The sequence below is a fragment of the Medicago sativa genome, chromosome 7, assembly GCF_051527215.1.
Source record: "Medicago sativa cultivar Bolivia chromosome 7, Bolivia_mono, whole genome shotgun sequence".
In the NCBI taxonomy this organism is placed as follows: domain Eukaryota; kingdom Viridiplantae; phylum Streptophyta; class Magnoliopsida; order Fabales; family Fabaceae; genus Medicago; species Medicago sativa.
Genome location: NC_140755.1, coordinates 48,289,517 through 48,309,879, shown reverse-complemented (window position 1 = coordinate 48,309,879; position 20,363 = coordinate 48,289,517). Strand labels below are relative to the sequence as shown.

Below are 20,363 nucleotides of genomic sequence, written 5' to 3'. Positions count from 1 at the left end.
TTCTGACCATTCTTGAACTCTTCCAAAATATTACTCTTCAGCTTCAACATTCCAAGTCTCACACCCTCCGGTGTCAACTCACTAACCAAACTCGAATCTCGGAACTGCTCTATCAACTCTAACTCTTTAACCATCAAAGCAGACATATGCAACGACTTCCTACTCAAAGCATCAGCAACAACATTCGCCTTCCCAGGGTGATAACTTAACTGAACATCGAAATCCTTAAGATATTCTAACCATCTCCTTTGCCTCATATTCAACTACTTCTGGTCAAACAAGTACTTCAAACTCTTGTGATCGCTGAACACTTCAAACTTAGAACCATACAGATAATGCCTCCAAATCTTCAACACATACACAACGGCCGCTAATTCCAAATCGTGAGTCGGATAATTCTTCTCATGCACTTTCAACTTTCAACTCTTGGAAACTCTTCTCACACTTAGCATCCCAAACATAAGCTTGTCCTTTCCGAGTCAACTGCGTTAATGGCAACGCCAACTTAGAGAATCCCTCAATGAACCTCCGATAATAACCTGCCAATCCAAGAAAACTTCTCACTTCGAAAACAGACTTAGGTGATTCCCACTGCAACACTGCATCAACCTTTGACGGATCCACGACAATACCACCTTTAGAAATCACATGACCAAGGAAACTCACTTCCCGCAACCAGAACTCACACTTCGACAACTTAGCAAACAACCTCTTCTCTTTCAACACTCCCAACACAATCCTCAAATGCTCGGCATGCTCTTCTTCAGACTTCGAATATACCAAAATATCATCGATAAACACCACCACAAAACGATCCAGAAAATGATGAAATATTCTATTCATATATTCCATGAAAACACCTGGCGCATTAGACACTCCAAATGGCATCACAGAATACTCATAGTGTCCATACCTCGTTCTGAACGTAGTTTTGGATATATCTTCCGCCTTTACTCTAATCTGATGATATCCTGACCTTAAATCAATCTTGCTGAACACCTCCGCACCAACCAATTGATCCATCAAATCATCAATCCTCGGAAGCGGATATCGATTCTTGATTGTCACCTTGTTCAACTGCCGATAATCCACACACAACCTCATGCTTCCATCCTTCTTCTTAACTAGCAACACTGGAACACCCCACGGAGAAACACTCGGCCTGATAAACTGCTTCTCAAGCAACTCTTCCAACTGCTTCTTCAACTCACCCAACTCTAATGCAGACATCCGATACGGCGCAATCGAAATAGGACTCGTTCCCGGTACCAAATCAATTGCAAACTCAACTTCCCTCTCCGGTGGTAATTCGGTAATGTCGTCCGGAAAAACTTCTGGAAATTCTTGCACTACCGGCAAATCACCAACTCCTTTCTCACTACTTTCCTTCAAGGAAGCAAACATCATGAACACACTAGCTTCACCATCCAAAGACTTCGTCATTTGCTCCGCGGTCAAGAACTTCCTACCTTCCTCAGCTACTGGCTTAGAAAACGTTATACTCTTGGTCAAACAATTAATGTTAACACCAAAACTCAACATCCAATCCATACCGAAAATCACGTCCATATGCTTCAACGGAAGACACACAAGATCCAACTCAAAATCTACATTGCCAAAGCTAACAGGACACATAGCACACACTAAAGAAGTAGTCACCGAACCACTAGCCGGTGTGTCGATACCCATCCCTCGAGACAACGGAGTCACAACCAAACCCAAACGCTCAACACAACTAACCGCAATAAAAGAATGAGTAGCACCAGTATCAATAATTACAATCAAAGGAGTACTATTGATAAAACACATACCTCGGATGAGATTATTCGGATGCTCCACCTCTTCCGCATTCAATGCAAACACCTTCCCCGCCGTCTTCTTCGGCTTGGTACACTTAGTACTGATATGCCCCTTCTCACCACAATTGTAGCAAGTGATCTCCTTCTTGCACTCAAAAGCCTTGTGACCTGCTTCTCCACACTTGTAGCATTTCTCACCACTCTTGCAATCATTAGCAAAATGACCCAATATGCCACACTTGTAACACCTCATCTCAGCAACATTCACCTTAGAGCCTCCACCAGATTCTCTATTCTTGCCTTTGTCCTTGTTGTACGGCTTCCCAAATCCATGACTCTTGCCCTTCTTCTCATTCTGAGCTTTGTAGTGGTTAACCTTAGCCTTTCCAGCATCATCAAACATGCGACACTTATGCACCAAAGTATCAAAATCACGGATCTCCTGAATACACATGTACTGATAGATATTGGGCCTCAAACCATAATAAGCTATTCTAAAAAAAAAAAAAAAAGGTTGATAAACAATTGGCTCTCAAAATCATTTTTAATCAAGTTCGTCTTCCAAAGTCAAAATATTACAAGTAATTGAACATTTAAGTCAAAACCAAGCAAACAAGCTCAATTGCCTATGCCATGTATTCTCACAATTTACATATATGTGCAGTAGAGGTTACATAAGCATTTCATCGGCCAAATACGATGAATTCATGAAAACACAAAGTTCGTCTCACTTTATCGTTTTTACAAAAGAATTCAATTTTCAAGGTAAAACAAGTTAACTCATTAAACCCTTTAAACAAAGTTATTTCTTTCATAAAAACGCCCCCTAGATGATTAGGATAAAGTTCCTACACTTAGGAATAGGTTTGGAAACAATTTGGTAGAAGAAAAGTGCATTTTTAAAGTGTCTGGTCAGGCAAAATCGTAGTCTGAATTTTACCCATCGTAGTCCGATTTTTTTCGTGTCGAAACACTCCAAAACCTGGTCAAAATCGTAGCCCGATGCCAAAAATCGGAGTCCGATTTCTGCCTGACAGACAACATCAGATTTTCCAATTTTCACGTTTTCGCGCGTAAAATCCAAACTGTTAACCCGTTTTCGATGCCGTTTTCGCCTACGCGCTCCTGACACTTAGCTCTATCATAATCTACAGAAAAATTCAAGTTTCAACCATCCCAAAATCATTTTCCAAAACCTCACATCACACTCATTTTCAAAACGGTTAACACTCGAATTTTCATACGAAAATCTCGTTTTCTCCCAAACGACTCGACTAACAAAATCACAACATGAAAACAGAAATCCTACCAAGTTCAATTCATTCAACAACATCAAAAACTCAGTCAACATCTTCATAATTCAAAAGTTCATTTTGGTCCTTCACATGAACAACTTAGCACAAATTTCACTAATCCGAACAACAACTTCACAAATGGAATGCCCATGGAACAAATCAACAACAACAACATATCTAATTCAACCACAACTTTATTAATTATGAATTCAACCACAAATCAACAACAACATGTCACAATTCATTAATTTAAGCACAATTCACAATATACCCATTTATAAATATCATGAACATGCAATTTCATCAACAACAACAACAAACTCATCACCAATTCATACAAGAACATATCATGTTCATATCTATCTATTTTGACTTACAAATTCAACAACAACAACACAATTATCATACAAATCATGTTCTCAAACATAACAACAATAATCATGCACAAATTTACACCAATTAAATCAATTCATCAATTTAATTAAAATGGGAAAAAGAAAAAGTTATGAATTATGGTTGAATTCTAACCCTCTTACCTCTAGCAACAAGATTCTCTAACCCAAGCTTCAATTTAGCTCCTAGATGATGAATCCCTCTTCTAGCTCTAGCCTTCCTCTTCAATCTCTTCAAACCCTTTCTTCTCTCAATCTTTATCTCTTCTCTCAAATGAAATGAAATGATAAATGTTTGTAAAACCTAATTTTCACCAACAACTAGAGTTTATATATGCTCTATCCAATTGAGCCTATCTCACAAACCTTAATGGGCCTAACCCATTTCTATTCTAACCCCAAAAGTTACTACTCACTTAACGGTAAAATATATCACTAACGGTCACTTACCGGTAAATAAAATAATTACTACACTCTCTAGTAACTTAGTAAAATAACAACTCCCACTAAGCACTAAAAACAATCCTCAACAAAATTACAAAATTACCCCTACTCTTAAAATGACCAAAATGCCCCTAAGTTCAAAATGACTAAAATACCCTTCTAACACCGAATCCTACAATTCCCAACTAAAAATACACACAGAGGCAAATAATCACACATGAGCACATATAACACACATAAATAAATAATAAAATATAACTAGCGAAAATCGGGCTGTTACAGTCCCCACAATACTGTGAAATTTTTCTATATGTAGGTGAGTATTAACTATATCTCAACTATGTCTTTTCTTATATCACTTCTTGGATCTATACAATTTCTTCATTTTCACCTCTTTAGACATCACACTAGTTTTACTCACTAACTTTTACAAATAACTATCACTAACACACTTAGTGATTTCTTGATGACTTTTGCTATTGCTTTGATTTTTTTTCGCCTTTGTAAAGAACTAAAATAAAAGATTTGCTGCTGAATTTGCTTTGCTTGTAGAGTTCGAGTGAATGAATGAAAGAGTCTTTGAGATTTCTTGATGAATAAAATCAAGTTTATGGATATTGCTTCATAATGACTCAATATCTTCTCCTTTGAATGGTCTTCCTATTTATATAGGATAGTGGTCTTGCAAGGGGCATAAGTGGAATATAATGTGTGCCACCTCATTAGAGGTCTTTAGCAATGTTTACTAAAACCTCATAACCTTCTGAAAATGTTCAGCTAAAATATCCAAGCCAAACTACTCTCTATTTGCCACGTGAATAGTAATGTAGTAGCAAGTAATTCTTTGTGGGATTTTGCCAGATAATCTTTTTGTACTTTTGAGTTGTCACGTGTTGTTATGTAGAAGAAGTGCAATGGGTGCTGCTATTTATTGCGACTAAATTGTTCGCGGATAAATCACAAAGAGTAGTGATATATGTACAACCATTTTGGACAAATTTAATGACAACTTTCATTTTCTCTCTTTTCATTGGTCCAAAACAATGGAGAGATAAAAAGGAAGAGAGAGAATAAAAATATAATATGAGTATGAGAGAGAAAGTTGTCAAAAAATTGTTAAAAATTGGATGTACCAATATCATTTCTCAATCACGAATCTCAACATCAACTTACAATATATGATAACAAGTAACTACCATTTTTACTTATTTACCCATACCCAATTTTGTAGTAAATTTTTCACTTACCACTTACAAGGTTATTTATGTCTATTCTGGCTGTAAAAACCACTTTTTATCTTATTACTGCAAAATACTGCAACTACACCCTATTGTCCAACGGCTATACAATGTTACCTCCTATTACACGCTTTTTTCTTCATTGAGTAGGAAACCAAACTGTTCACCATCATATCAGTTGCAGTGAGATAAAACTACTCCATTATACTATATTTTCACTCTCTCTAACTTTCAATAAAACGTTGTCCTCTTCTAAAATCTGCTTTCCTCTTCTAAAATCAATCGACTGCCTCCGTTCTCCAAGGTATGAAAATCCAATTTCCGCTTTCTTTTCCTCCATTTTCCGCTTTCCTTTCGTAATGCATGTTGATTGTTACACATTTCTTTGGTGATTTACAATCTATTTCATGAAGAACATTTAGATCTGTCAAATTATAATGTTTATTTTTCTTCTTTTTTTTTTGTCATTTCGTTTATTAATGGTTGCATGTAAGTTTAAGTATTTCAAAGTTTTCATTTCTGAGTTAAAAAGTTTGTAAAAGCTGTAATTGTTGATGAATAACCCTTTCTCAGACTTATGATCTTGCATTTGCAGAAGTATAATGCCTTTGTTTGGATTTTTTTGCGTGTTTTTGATTATAAATATAGTTTCAGTTGAAAGTTTGTTCAAGCTATGATTTTTAAAACTTAATCCTTTGTAAAAGTTATCTTTCATCAATCATTGTGTGTTTTTGGTTTGTGGCCAGTTGTATGTTTGATGATGATGACCAGATGATAGTTGTTTGATGAGTTTGCTGGATTTATGAACAATCTGAATATCTATACGTTTCTTTATATAATCATTGATGAAAGTTGTTTTTCATATGGTGAACTACACTAATCTATGTAAGCCCACTGTTAGGATGAACAAGGGAAAAAAGATTGCTATTACTCGTCCTTATGACAATGTGAAGGATGTGAATGACTCCAAAGATGTTTGGAGTCTTGCTGTCAGGGTCATGGATCTTTGGTGTGTTACTGGTAAGTACAGACTGGAGCAGCACTTGGAGATGGTGGTTGCTGATAAGGAGGTGATATTTTGTTCCTTAAATACATTAATTTAAATACTGCATTTTTAGTCAGAATGAGAAAAGATTAAGACAGGATATATTTATGCAGAATGACATGATCCAGCTGACTGTTCCATGTGAGGAAATGGAAAGAAATTCTGAAGGAGAACAGGACTTATACAATGCTTAACTTTAAGGTCTTGAAAAACGATGTTGTGGTCAAAGCTTCGACTCATCCTTTCAGACTTGCAGTTTCAGGAGCAACCATTATCACACCAGTTGATTTTCTTGCCATCCCTTTAGCCTCTTTCAGATTTAAAGACTTTGGAGAGATTCTAGCTGGAAACTATAGGAATGATCTGCTCATAGGTTAATATTTTAGTTATTTCTCTATTATTGTGCATATAGATGTATCAACACTTATATTTTGTGTGTGTGTGCTTACCAGATGTCATTGGAGCTTTCCAAGATATTACTAATATGAACCAGAAGGGAACAATCATAAGATCAATCACTTTTCTTCTTAAGGATGCTAGGTGGTTTTTTAATTTATCCATATTCTAAGTATATACTAACTTTGTTTCATATCATGTATATAAATACAGTGGCCTAATGATTCATGCCACACTTTAGGATGAAAGCAATTCTTTGATGCTTTTAACCAGGCAAATGGACCTGAAACAATTTTCATTGTTCTCAAGCATGTGAGGGTTAGAGAGGCACAAGGTTCACATAATAATCCTTAATCTATTTATTGTTTTGCAAGGATAGTCTCATTTACTTTACACCATAATTATCATCGTAATACTGTGTCTTGATGTCTATTTTGCCTGTTAGGTATCTATCCTTTGTGTGTTACCAATACCTGGTCAGGAACTAAGGTCATAATCAATGCTGAGATTCCTGAAATTGCTGAGTTTAAGGCTAGGTATGTTTTACACAATTTTTCCCTAACAATATATTTTCTAGAACATTTGTTACTATGTTTTTAAATACTTCAACACAGATTTCCATAACTTTCAATTGTTGATGTCAATGCAAGCCAACAATTGTCACAACTTACCCAAGGATCTCCGATAACTCAACAAGGGGATATCATGTCTAAGGCTCATTTTCTCACTCTTTCTGAGGCCAATCATGTGATGCATGTAAGATAGTATTCCTATTATTAACAATTATCACTATTTTTTGAGCTATTGTATAACTGTTTTGGTTATTGTTGTATGTTTAAGGACACCATTTGTGTAACTATTTCTGAAATCAAAAAGATCAATGCCAACAAATATGGATGGATCTATGATGGATGCAATTTTGGTACTAAGGGTGTGAGGATGGATAATGGCCAACTCAAATGTAGAGGAAACCATGTTAATGATGAAACAATTTGGATTGGGAGAGGTATATAAGCTCATGATTGTAATCAATATTTTGAAGTTTTTATAGAAACATTTTTAAAAAATTTTGCATCAATGATTGTAGGTCAGTTCAAAGCTTGCCCTTCTTGATGAGGTGAAGGTTGATGAAGTGAAGGAGTCTCAAGAGTTAGATGTTGATACTTTGAACACTGTAAGTTATTTATTCCAAGTGTTTTTCAATTAGCAACCTACATAAAAGTGTTTTTCCAAGTGTTTAACAACTAGCAACCTACATAAAATACTCAAATTATAGAGAATTCTCATGTATTCCATTGAATGATTGTGCAACAATCTCTTTGTGGTGAAATTGATCCTTCCTGCAGTTCTGCAACCCCTCCTCCCAAAAGAAACTCCAAAGAAGATGTTGATTGGGTTGGTTCTGTTGGAACAAAATGTGTTTAACAATAAACCTTAAAGAGTTTTGATGATAACAAGGTATTAAAAATTGTAAATTGGATTAGCTAATATTTGTTCAAGTGTACAGGACCATAATTATAAAGTTACATCATCATTGGTTCTGAATGAGCAAATAAAGAGCTATGGAAACAACAAAAATTTGAAGCTTGGACGCTCCTGAAGGCAACTTGCTCCTGAAGAAAAAGCGCTCCTGAAGTCAAGCTGCTCCTGAAGAAATAGCGCTCCTGAAGAATAGTGCTCCTGAAGACAAGAGGTCCAGAAGTCACATCATCAGAAGCTGCATCATCAGAAGCTGCAGAAGTCATCTCATCAGAAGCTGCATCATCAGAAGCTGCCTCATCAGAAGCCATTTCACCAGAAGCTGAATATCAACTGGATTTGCGAAGAATCAAGAATTGAAGAATCATCAATGCAAAAGCTGTCTATTGGATTCGAAAACACAAACAAAGGATTAGTGGAGCTTGCAACGGTCATTTCAAAGGTGTTTGAAGGTGTGTGTTTGCAATTTGGACGAAAGCGTTGACATTGTACTTTGTACGAATTGTACAACCACGTTCTCCACTACTCTGTTTTGTGTCTGCGCTTCAAGACAAGAAAACAGCTCCAGAATACGGTCTCGCCTGCATAGATGTTCCTTTGGATAAGGAATGGATTTCAAATTTGTTCTTCATAGGACAACAACCAAATCAGGCAAAAGATCATTGGTGAAAGATCAAGCTTCAACAACGACTCTTTGGTGTGCTGGCAATTTCACAACGTCTCTTTCACACCTCTATATAAAGGAGTGAAGACCTAGAGAATTGGTAATGCAAGAACGCTAAACGAAAGACTCACAAGATTTTCACAAGTACCAAACCTCTGCTGAAATTGTTCTGCATTCACTTAGAATTTCTGTGTCTCAAAGTCATATCTTAGAAATTCTTAAGTCCATTGAGTCTGTATCTGATTTGTATTGTGAGCACCTCTGATTGTATATCAAGTGTTCAACCTTAAACAATTTTCTGTGTAATTTTGTTTAGTTAGGAAGTCTCTTGCAGTTGTGCTTGAGCAGGAAGTCTCTTGCTTGTGTGCTTGAGCATTGGAAGTCTCTTGCTTGTGTGCTTGAGCATTGGAAGTCTCTTGCTTGTGTGCTTGAGCATTTGTAATCAGATATTACTCATAGTGAAATCTCCTTGGAAGTGCAAGGGGGACTGGACTACTTCCGGATTGTGGAAGGAACCAGTATAATTGCTTTGTGTCGTTCTTCTTCTCTCTCTCTGTTTTATTCCGCTGCATTTAGATTCTGATCATCACTTCAGAAGCTGTCTCACTTAGCTTCTGATCAGTGTATTCAGTTATTTAGAGAAACGAAGAATTTTTAAAAACACAATTCAACCCCCCTTCTTGTGTTTTTCTCACCTTCAATTGGTATCTAGAGCCTTGGTCTGTTGTGTATCACTTAACCGTGCAACAGTCAAAGATCTGAGAAAAACATGACTACTCCTCCTCCTGATGGTGATACTAGCTATAAAAATGTCTCACATGATTATAGTGATAGTAAGAAAACCAGTGTTGGAAAAGTTCCAAAGTTCAATGGAGATGCTGAAGAGTTCTCTTGGTGGAAGACCAATTTTTACAGTTACATCATGAGCCTAGATGAAGAATTGTGGGATATTCTGGAAGACGGCGTTGGTGGTTTAGTCCTTGATGAAGAAGGAGCTGCTGTGGATAGAAAGAAACATACTCCAGAACTGAGGAAACTTTACAAGAAGCATCATATTATCAGAGGAGCTCTTGTCACTGCCATACCCAAAGCAGAATACATGAAGATGAGTGACAAATCCACTGCTAAAGCTATGTTTGCTTCTCTCTGTTCAAATTATGAAGGGAGCAAGAAGGTCAAAGAAGCAAAGGCTCTCCTGCTTGTACATCAGTATGAGTTATTCAAAATGAAGGATGATGAAACTATTGAGGAGATGTACTCAAGGTTTCAAACCTTAGTTTCTGGTCTACAGATTCTAAAGAAGAGCTATGTTGCTTCTGATCATGTAAGCAAGATACTCAGAAGCTTACCTGCCAGATGGAGACCAAAAGTGACTGCCATTGAGGAAGCTAAAGATTTAAACACTTTAAGTGTCGAAGATCTTGTTAGTTCTCTCAAAGTTCATGAGTTAAGTCTTAATGAACATGAGTCTACTAAGAAGAGTAAATCAATAGCTCTTCCATCCAAAGGCAAGTCATCAAAAGCTCTCAAAGTGGTTGAATCTGAAGAGGAAGAACAGTCAAGTTCAGACTCTGAACCAGATGCTGCTGAAATGGCCATGCTCTCAAACAGACTTCAATATCTGGCCAAGAAGAACAGAAAGTTTCTCTCCAGAAGGGGTAACTCCAGAAGCTCAAGGAAAGAAGATCAGAAGGGATGCTTCAACTGTAAGAAGCCAGGTCACTTCATTGCTGAATGCCCTGATCTTCAAAGAGAAAAGTCAAAGGACAAGTCAAAGAGGTCTACCTTCAAACCAAGCAAACTCAAGAAGCAAATTAAGCAGAGTTTAATGGCAACCTGGGATGATTTGGGTAGTGAATCTGGATCTGATAAAGAGGAAGCTGATGAAGATGCAAAGGTAGCTGTTGGGTTGGTAGCAACAGCAACTTCAGAAGCTGGATCAGATTCAGACTCAGAAGATGAAAATGAGGTATATTCCAAAATTCCCAGAGATGAACTTGTTGAGTCACTTAAAGAACTTCTTACACATTTTGAAGTAAGAACCAATGAGTTGAAGGATTTAAAAGAAAAATATGCTGATTTGGTACAACAGCAAAAATCAACTCTATTGGATCTGAAAGCTTCTGAACAAGGACTTAGGGGCTTTGACTTCATGTGTAAAACATATGAAGATCAGCTCAAGTTCTTATGTCAGAAGCTACAAGAAAAGTGTAATGAAAAACCTTTAAGTAATCATGAAATTGCTCTTGAAGACTTCATTATATCTGGCATTGACAGAAGCAGAGTGGCTTCTATGATTTATAGCATTTACAAGAACAATGGCAGAGGAATTGGCTTTCCAGAAGTGAAACTGGAGAAAACCAATCTAAAGTCTTGTTGTGAATGCATTAAGGAAGGTCTGAAAACATTCTTTGTACCAGAAGGGGCTGAGTTGGAAACTGTTGTTCAATCAGAACCTGAAGCTTCTAGTTCTAAGGCTAAGATTACTTCAAAGCCAAAGAACTCTAAGTCAAAGGCTATGATCAAATCTGATTCCAAAACTTCAAAGGTTAGGATCCTGAAAAGATCAGAACCTATTCCTCAGAGTCTGGTGAAACCAAAATCTGGGGTTCTGAAGTCTAAGTTTCAGAAGAAGACAGTTACTGCTTCTGAAGTACCAAAACCTAAGGTGATGGCTAATCAGAAGCAACCCAACTCACAGCACAAGGTACAAGAAGTGAAGAGTAAAGCCTTAAGTACTAACCTTCCAGGACCCATAGAACAATGGGTACCTAAATCTAAAAATGTCAATAATGCAGGTATGTCTAAGAGCAGTGCCAAAGCAAAGATCATGGTACCTAGACAGCGGTTGCTCAAGACACATGACAGGAGACAAGTCCATGTTCCTCAGCCTAACAATGAAAGAGGGAGGAAATGTGAAATTTGGAGGCAACCAGTCAGGCAGGATCATAGGTACAGGAACTATTGGTAATTCCTCTACCTCAATTAATAATGTATGGTTGGTAGATGGTCTTGAACATAACCTTTTGAGCATAAGTCAATTTTGTGATAATGGTTATGATGTGCTTTTTGAAAAACCCAACTGTACAGTAATCAACAAGAAAGACAAATCCATTGTGTTCAAGGGAAAGAGAGTTGACAATGTCTATAAAATCAATTTTTCTGAACTGGCTGATCAGAAGGTGATCTGCCTACTATCAGTGAATGATAAGAAATGGATGTGGCACAGAAGGTTGGGACATGCTAACTGGAGGTTAATCTCTAAGCTTAGTAAGTTACAACTTGTGAAAGGGCTACCAGACATTGACTATCATTCAGATGCACTTTGTGGTGCATGTCAGAGAGGGAAAATTGTGAAATCATCTTTTAAAACCAAAGACATTGTCTCAACCTCAAGACCTTTAGAATTACTCCATATTGATTTATTTGGACCAGTGAGTACTGCATCCTTATATGGAAGTAGATATGGATTAGTCATTGTTGATGATTACAGCAGATGGACTTGGGTGAAATTCATAAAGAGTAAAGATGTTGCGTGTGATGTATTCAGTAGCTTCTGCACTCAAATTCAATCTGAAAAAGAATCAAAAATTTTGAAAGTCAGAAGTGATCATGGTGGAGAATTTGAAAATGAGCCATTTGAAGCTTTTTGTGAAAAACATGGAATTTTCCATGAATTCTCTTCTCCTAGAACACCACAACAAAATGGAGTTGTAGAGAGAAAGAATAGAACTTTACAAGAAATGGCCAGAACCATGATTCATGAAAACCATTTACCAAAACATTTTTGGGCAGAAGCAGTGAATACAGCATGCTATGTTCAAAACAGGATCTATATTAGACCTATTTTGGAGAAAACAGCATATGAACTCTTTAAAGGAAGAAAACCCAGTATCTCTTACTTTCATCAATTTGGATGTACTTGTTACATTCTGAACAACAAGCTCTACCTAAAGAAATTTGATGCCAAGGCCCAAAGAGGAATCTTTTTAGGTTACTCTGAAAGGTCAAAGGCATACAGAGTGTATAATTCAGAAACACTCTGTGTTGAAGAATCTATGCACGTTAAATTTGATGACAAGGAGCTTGAAGATAAAACTTCAAAGCAGGGTGAAAGTTTTGCAGAGATACAGGTTCCTGAAGCTACTCCAGAACCTGATCAGATAGCTGAGTCTGAAGATAGTCCAGAAGCTGAACCCACATCAGAAGCGCAAGATGAAACTGCTTCTGATGAAGCACAAGATGGCTCACATCAAGAAGATCCTCCCAGAAACACATTCAAACACAAGTCTTCACATCCTGAGGAGCTAATCATTGGAAACAAAGATAGTCCAAGAAGAACAAGATCACATTTCAGACAAGAAGAGTCAATGATTGGACTAATCTCAATGATTGAACCTACAACAGTTGATGAAGCACTTTCAGATGATGGATGGATCCTAGCTATGCAAGAAGAGTTGAATCAATTTCAAAGAAATGATGTGTGGGATCTGGTACCCAAACCTCAGCACAAGAACATTATTGGAACAAAATGGGTATTCAGAAACAAGCTGAACGAGCAAGGTGAAGTAACAAGAAACAAAGCCAGGCTTGTTGCACAAGGGTATAGTCAACAAGAAGGCATTGATTACACTGAAACGTTTGCTCCAGTTGCAAGATTGGAAGCAATCAGGTTACTTCTTTCCTATGCAGTTAATCATGGCATAATATTATATCAGATGGATGTCAAGAGTGCATTTCTCAATGGTGTCATAGAAGAAGAAGTGTATGTTAAGCAACCTCCTGGATTTGAGGATATTAAATATCCTGACCATGTTTTTAAATTGAAGAAATCACTATATGGCTTGAAACAAGCTCCCAGAGCTTGGTATGATAGACTAAGTAATTTCTTAATCAAAAATGATTTTAAGAGAGGACAGGTTGACACTACACTCTTCAGAAGGACCCTTGGGAAAGATATTCTTGTTGTGCAAATATATGTTGATGATATAATATTTGGTTCTACTAATGCATCTCTTTGCAAGGAATTTTCTGAGTTAATGCAGGATGAATTTGAAATGAGCATGATGGGAGAGCTGAAGTTCTTCCTTGGCATTCAAATCAATCAATGCAAAGATGGAGTCTATGTTCATCAATCAAAGTACACAAAGGAGCTTCTGAAGAAGTTCAAACTTGAAGATTGTAAAGTGATGAACACTCCAATGCATCCTACGTGCAACCTGAGCAAAGAAGATGAAGGAGCTAAAGTAGATCAGAAGCTGTATAGAGGTATGATTGGTTCTTTGTTATACCTCACTGCATCTAGGCCAGATATTTTATTCAGTGTATGCTTGTGTGCAAGATTCCAATCAGATCCTAGAGAATCTCATATGACTGCTGTCAAGAGAATCTTCAGGTATTTGAAGGGAACAACTAATCTTGGACTCCTTTATAGGAAATCCTTAGATTATAAGCTAATTGGATTCTGTGATGCTGATTATGCTGGTGATAGGATTGAAAGAAAATCAACCAGTGGCAATTGTCAATTTCTGGGTGATAATCTTATATCCTGGGCTAGCAAAAGACAAACAACTATTGCTATGTCTACAGCAGAAGCAGAATACATTTCAGCTGCAAGTTGTTGTACACAACTACTTTGGATGAAACATCAGTTGGAAGATTATCAGATAACTGCTAACAGTATTCCCATTTATTGTGATAATACTGCTGCTATTTGTTTGTCTAAAAATCCAATTTTGCATTCAAGAGCTAAGCACATTGAAATCAAACACCATTTTATCAGAGATTATGTTCAAAAAGGAATTTTAGATATACAATTCATTGATACTGAAAATCAATGGGCTGATATATTTACTAAGCCTTTAACTGTTGAAAGATTTGATTTTATAAAGAAAAATTTGAACATGCACTTCGTGTCTGATTAAATGTTTGCTTGCTCCTGAATAGGATTTTAGGTTCTGAAGTTAGTTCAGAAGCAGTAGTCCATCAGAAGCTCTTTATTGAGGTTCTGAGGAAAACTCGCTTCTGATGATGACATCAGCATCTGAAGTCCAGAAGCTGGATTTGTTGCTTCTGAATAGTTGAATAAGTGGAAACGTTGGGAGTTACTTGTTAAAGTAACTTCTGGCCCACTAACTTGGTAGTTACTCTGTGAACTTCTTACGTGGCCTGTATGTGTTGGTGTATAACTAAAAGGGCAATGATGATTTAAAAGCTTTGAAAGTACTTTTCACGCGCCCCCAATTTTGTCATTAATGTTATGTTTGTTTGTCTCTTTTGAATTGCAATCGTTTTACTTTTAACACTTTGTCAATTCACACACTACTCACTCACAACAAACACATTTGCTCTCAAACCGTTTGCGAAGTAAGCGCATTCTCTCAACCTTAGAACCCTAAAATCTTCATCTTCTTCAAATCTTCGTCAATCATCAAATGGCATCATCAAGCTCGCAACGAAAAGATTCAGTATCTACTTCAAGAATGGTCCCTGAATATGACTACAGAGGAAGAAGCATGAAATTGGAAGAATGGGATTTGCAAGTTCAGATAGAGAATCCAGTGGACTTTGATTCTCTGAATTTTCATAGGTGTTCTATCAGAAGCTACTATGAAGAGCAAGGACTCATGGATTATTTCAGAATGTTGAATGGACCAACATATGAAGCTCTGGTTAGACACTTCTGGGTAAGAGCAAAATTTTACAACAAAGCGGCATCCTTATCTGAGGAAAGTCAAATGGTGCTAATGTATCCTGAATTAGAAGGGAAAACAAGAGAAGAAATGGGTCTTGCGCCATTTGTTGAAGATGAAATCAGATCCAGCATCTGTGGTATTCCAATAAGAATTGCACAATGGCACATAGAGTATGTTCTCAAGGCTGCAGCCTCTGGATACTACTCTGGAATTGATCTTTCAGATGCTGCTGAAAAACGCATTTGGAAAAAGCAAGCCAACTTGGTGATTTACAATTCTGAGAAGGAGAAGAAATATGCTGAATTGAGCATGGAAACCAAGATGCTTCTGAAGATTCAGAATGAGACCCTGTTTCCAAGTGGTGACTGTGTGAAACCAAATCTAGCTCAGAAGGTCCTTCTCCAGCACTTCATCAAGAAGGAAAAGGTGAATGTGCCCAAATACGTGTTCAAGTACTTGGTAGAGTGTTTGAAGCAGAGTCAGCTACTGGATAAACCCTGGGTTCCTTATGGAAGACTCCTCTCAGAGATATTCTATCAAGGAGGTATCTTGAACAGTCTCAGTCAATCTCAAGGCTTCACAGATCAGCTACTTGACACAAAAACTGGAAAATTCATTAATGCTCATACTCTATTGAATATGAAGCTAATCAGTGAAGTCACCAAACTTCAAACTGATCTAAGTGAATCACTTGTTATGTCTGATCTTATGAAGGACTTTCCACCCATCTGCAAGAAGGATCCCATTGAAGTGCAATTGTACTATATCAAGGAACATTTTGAGGCAACCAATGAGAGAATCAGATTGGAAGATATTCCAGAGGAAATGTATGGTGGTGCTCTGCCACGAGCCAGAGGCAGAAAGTCAAAAAGGAAGATGACTGCAGAGAAATATCTAGAGGTTGAACAAACTACTAAAAAGGCAAAAGTTGCTGCTGACAAGCTCAAAATTGGTAGTTCATCAGTACCTTCTATTGAAGAAGCCATTGAAGACATGGACTCCAGGATGATCATGGGTGTTGACATTCCTCTTGATCAACCTGCTATACCAAAGAGGAAGAGAAAGCCAGCCTTGAGGAGAACCAAGGATTTTCCTCATATCACCTTAAGAGCTCAAGCTGCTTCTGATTTGAAGTTAAAAGAGTTACAAGAGAAGAAAGCAGCCGCTGAAAAAGTTCTGGAAATTGCTGCTGAGCTACGAGAGTCTGTAGTTTCAGAAGCCAAGCAACTGTTGCAGGTGTCCAGTGAATCTGCTAAAGAGGATTCTGATCCTGAACCAGAAAAGGTAATTAATATATCTTCAGATTCCGCATCCGCATCATTATCAGATTCTGATGATTCTGATGATGATGTACCCTTAGCTCAACTTTTTCAAAAACCAGTAAAAAGCCAATCAACATCAACCAAAACCAACGATAAGCCCTCTTCGTCAACTTCTTATGAACCAGTTGGCCACATAGTTAATGAGAAGTTAGCTGAACTGGCTGTGCAGAGAGAAAGAGTCATTGATTCTATCTTTCGCCTTAACCCTCAACCCCTTTGCATTCAACCTCTCAACATGATTCCTCCTGAAAATGTTGAGTCCACCTCAGAAAAAGCCTCTGAAGCAACTCCAGAAGCAGCTGCTTCTGAAAACGTTGTTTCAGAAAACCCCCATCAACAAACACCTGAACCACAAAAACCCACAACACCCCCACAATCACCAACAGCTACCATTGACCCCCAACTCAACACTCAAACATCAACTTCACCACAACAACCACCATCTGAAACTGAATTTCAACCTTTACCTGAACACTCTCCTGAACCAACTCCCATGGATGTTGACATCTCTCTAGTCAATGTTCAAGCCTCAACCTCCACCACACACATTGATTCTGACCAGCCCTCATCTTCTAACACACAAACACACCTTACCATTCCAGTTCCTAACCCTATTCAAGACTTAGAAATCAGTGATTCTGATCTTGAAATCCTTGAACATCCACCCACAAACATCCTGGAATCTGGATATATCAATTCTGAGCTTCTGACAATCCTTAGTCAATTGCTTAATCTTGTGGATCAACAAAGGACAATTGATCTCACAAGTGCATATGAAGACTCCTGGGCATCACTTCAGAACCGGGCAACTGAGCTAATTGAAAGCTTAAGGGCTAAGTGCATCAGAAGCAAGGAAGCTTCTGTCAGGAAGTTAATGGAGCATCTGAATCAGAGTCTCAGAGTAAGAAGTTCTACACTGCTCCTGGCAAACCAGCCTTTCTTCTTAGAAACGGATTACTTGACCAGAGAAGCAAGGTTGTGTAAGCTTCTGAAGAAACAGATGGCACAGCAGCAGCAAGAAGCTAAGGAAAGGGAACAGGCTCTTCTCCAGAGGCAACAACAGCTTGAAGAACTGTTGCAGAAGAAGATTGAAGAAATGGAGGAGATGAAGAAACAACATCAAACCAACACTTAGTTGCACACCCTTGTGTTTTTCTTTTTGTTTGTTGTTTGTTTTGAATTCCTAGTCCTTGCTTCTGAAACCATTCTGTTTTAATTCTCTTTGCTTCTGAATGCTTACTGATTCTGACTGTTTAGCTGCTTCTGACAATTGAATATACATGATTTTTGCTCTGATTTATTTAGTTCATTGCTTAGTATACTCTCTCACGTTTGAGTTTTTCTCATATCTTTTTGTCTTTTGTGCTTAGATTTATTTTAATTTTTTTTGATAATGACAAAAGGGGGAGTATATGTGACAAGTATTTAAAGGCTCTGAGCCCCATTAATGGCATTTGAAATTTTTGAAAAACTTCTATCTTTTTACCTTATTGGTATAAGCTATGAATGAACGAAGGAGTATCAAAATTCAAGTAAAGTTAATTGAACCATTCTTCTTATCTATAAGTAAATTCTTTCAATGATTCAATTTTGCTTTTAAGCTCTGATAATAATTATTGCGCAAAATGAATTTAATTAACCTGGATAGAACTTAGGGGGAGCTTACAAACCTCACCTTAAAGACTATCAGACTCAGGGGGAGTTTGAGCTTACAAACCTCAGATTCTGAGCTTACAAACCTCAGAACCCCAAAGTCAACTTGTTAATTAGATTAACAACAATTGATCAATTTTAAATACTTTTGTTTGTCATCATCAAAAAGGGGGAGATTGTTGGAACAAAATGTGTTTAACAATAAACCTTAAAGAGTTTTGATGATAACAAGGTATTAAAAATTGTAAATTGGATTAGCTAATATTTGTTCAAGTGTACAGGACCATAATTATAAAGTTACATCATCATTGGTTCTGAATGAGCAAATAAAGAGCTATGGAAACAACAAAAATTTGAAGCTTGGACGCTCCTGAAGGCAACTTGCTCCTGAAGAAAAAGCGCTCCTGAAGTCAAGCTGCTCCTGAAGAAATAGCGCTCCTGAAGAATAGTGCTCCTGAAGACAAGAGGTCCAGAAGTCACATCATCAGAAGCTGCATCATCAGAAGCTGCAGAAGTCATCTCATCAGAAGCTGCATCATCAGAAGCTGCCTCATCAGAAGCCATTTCACCAGAAGCTGAATATCAACTGGATTTGCGAAGAATCAAGAATTGAAGAATCATCAATGCAAAAGCTGTCTATTGGATTCGAAAACACAAACAAAGGATTAGTGGAGCTTGCAACGGTCATTTCAAAGGTGTTTGAAGGTGTGTGTTTGCAATTTGGACGAAAGCGTTGACATTGTACTTTGTACGAATTGTACAACCACGTTCTCCACTACTCTGTTTTGTGTCTGCGCTTCAAGACAAGAAAACAGCTCCAGAATACGGTCTCGCCTGCATAGATGTTCCTTTGGATAAGGAATGGATTTCAAATTTGTTCTTCATAGGACAACAACCAAATCAGGCAAAAGATCATTGGTGAAAGATCAAGCTTCAACAACGACTCTTTGGTGTGCTGGCAATTTCACAACGTCTCTTTCACACCTCTATATAAAGGAGTGAAGACCTAGAGAATTGGTAATGCAAGAACGCTAAACGAAAGACTCACAAGATTTTCACAAGTACCAAACCTCTGCTGAAATTGTTCTGCATTCACTTAGAATTTCTGTGTCTCAAAGTCATATCTTAGAAATTCTTAAGTCCATTGAGTCTGTATCTGATTTGTATTGTGAGCACCTCTGATTGTATATCAAGTGTTCAACCTTAAACAATTTTCTGTGTAATTTTGTTTAGTTAGGAAGTCTCTTGCAGTTGTGCTTGAGCAGGAAGTCTCTTGCTTGTGTGCTTGAGCATTGGAAGTCTCTTGCTTGTGTGCTTGAGCATTGGAAGTCTCTTGCTTGTGTACTTGAGCATTTGTAATCAGATATTACTCATAGTGAAATCTCCTTGGAAGTGCAAGGGGGACTGGACTACTTCCGGATTGTGGAAGGAACCAGTATAATTGCTTTGTGTCGTTCTTCTTCTCTCTCTCTGTTTTATTCCGCTGCATTTAGATTCTGATCATCACTTCAGAAGCTGTCTCACTTAGCTTCTGATCAGTGTATTCAGTTATTTAGAGAAACGAAGAATTTTTAAAAACACAATTCAACCCCCCTTCTTGTGTTTTTCTCACCTTCAGGTTCTACACAAGATGTTGAGGCAACCCAACTTTCTTCAACTAAGCTTGCCAAACAACCCAATTTGGAGCCAAAGAACTAATCAGACCATCTTAACAAGAACACCTTTTATCTACCTTTTTTTTGTTAACTTTGAACTTTCGTTCTGAACAACTTGCTAAGTACCATATGTTGGTCTTTTGCACTTATTTTGGCTGATGTAATATATTATCTAGCCTATCCAAACATCGTGACTTCTGTTAAATGACTTGACTCGCAAGCTATTTTGAATGACTACTACTTATGTGCTTGAATCCAAATGCAATATTAACTACTACATTTATAA

At 37.4% G+C, this 20,363-nt stretch overlaps 1 long non-coding RNA gene across 1 annotated transcript; it reads left to right on the top strand.

Annotated features, from left to right (window-relative positions):
- The first annotated feature begins 7,916 nt into the window (after positions 1-7,916).
- On the top strand, positions 7,917-20,281 carry LOC146906352 (uncharacterized). The gene is made up of 2 exons (XR_015019429.1): positions 7,917-8,008; positions 20,041-20,281. It is a non-coding gene; the product is annotated as an uncharacterized LOC146906352 (long non-coding RNA).
- Positions 20,282-20,363: the final 82 nt, after the last annotated feature.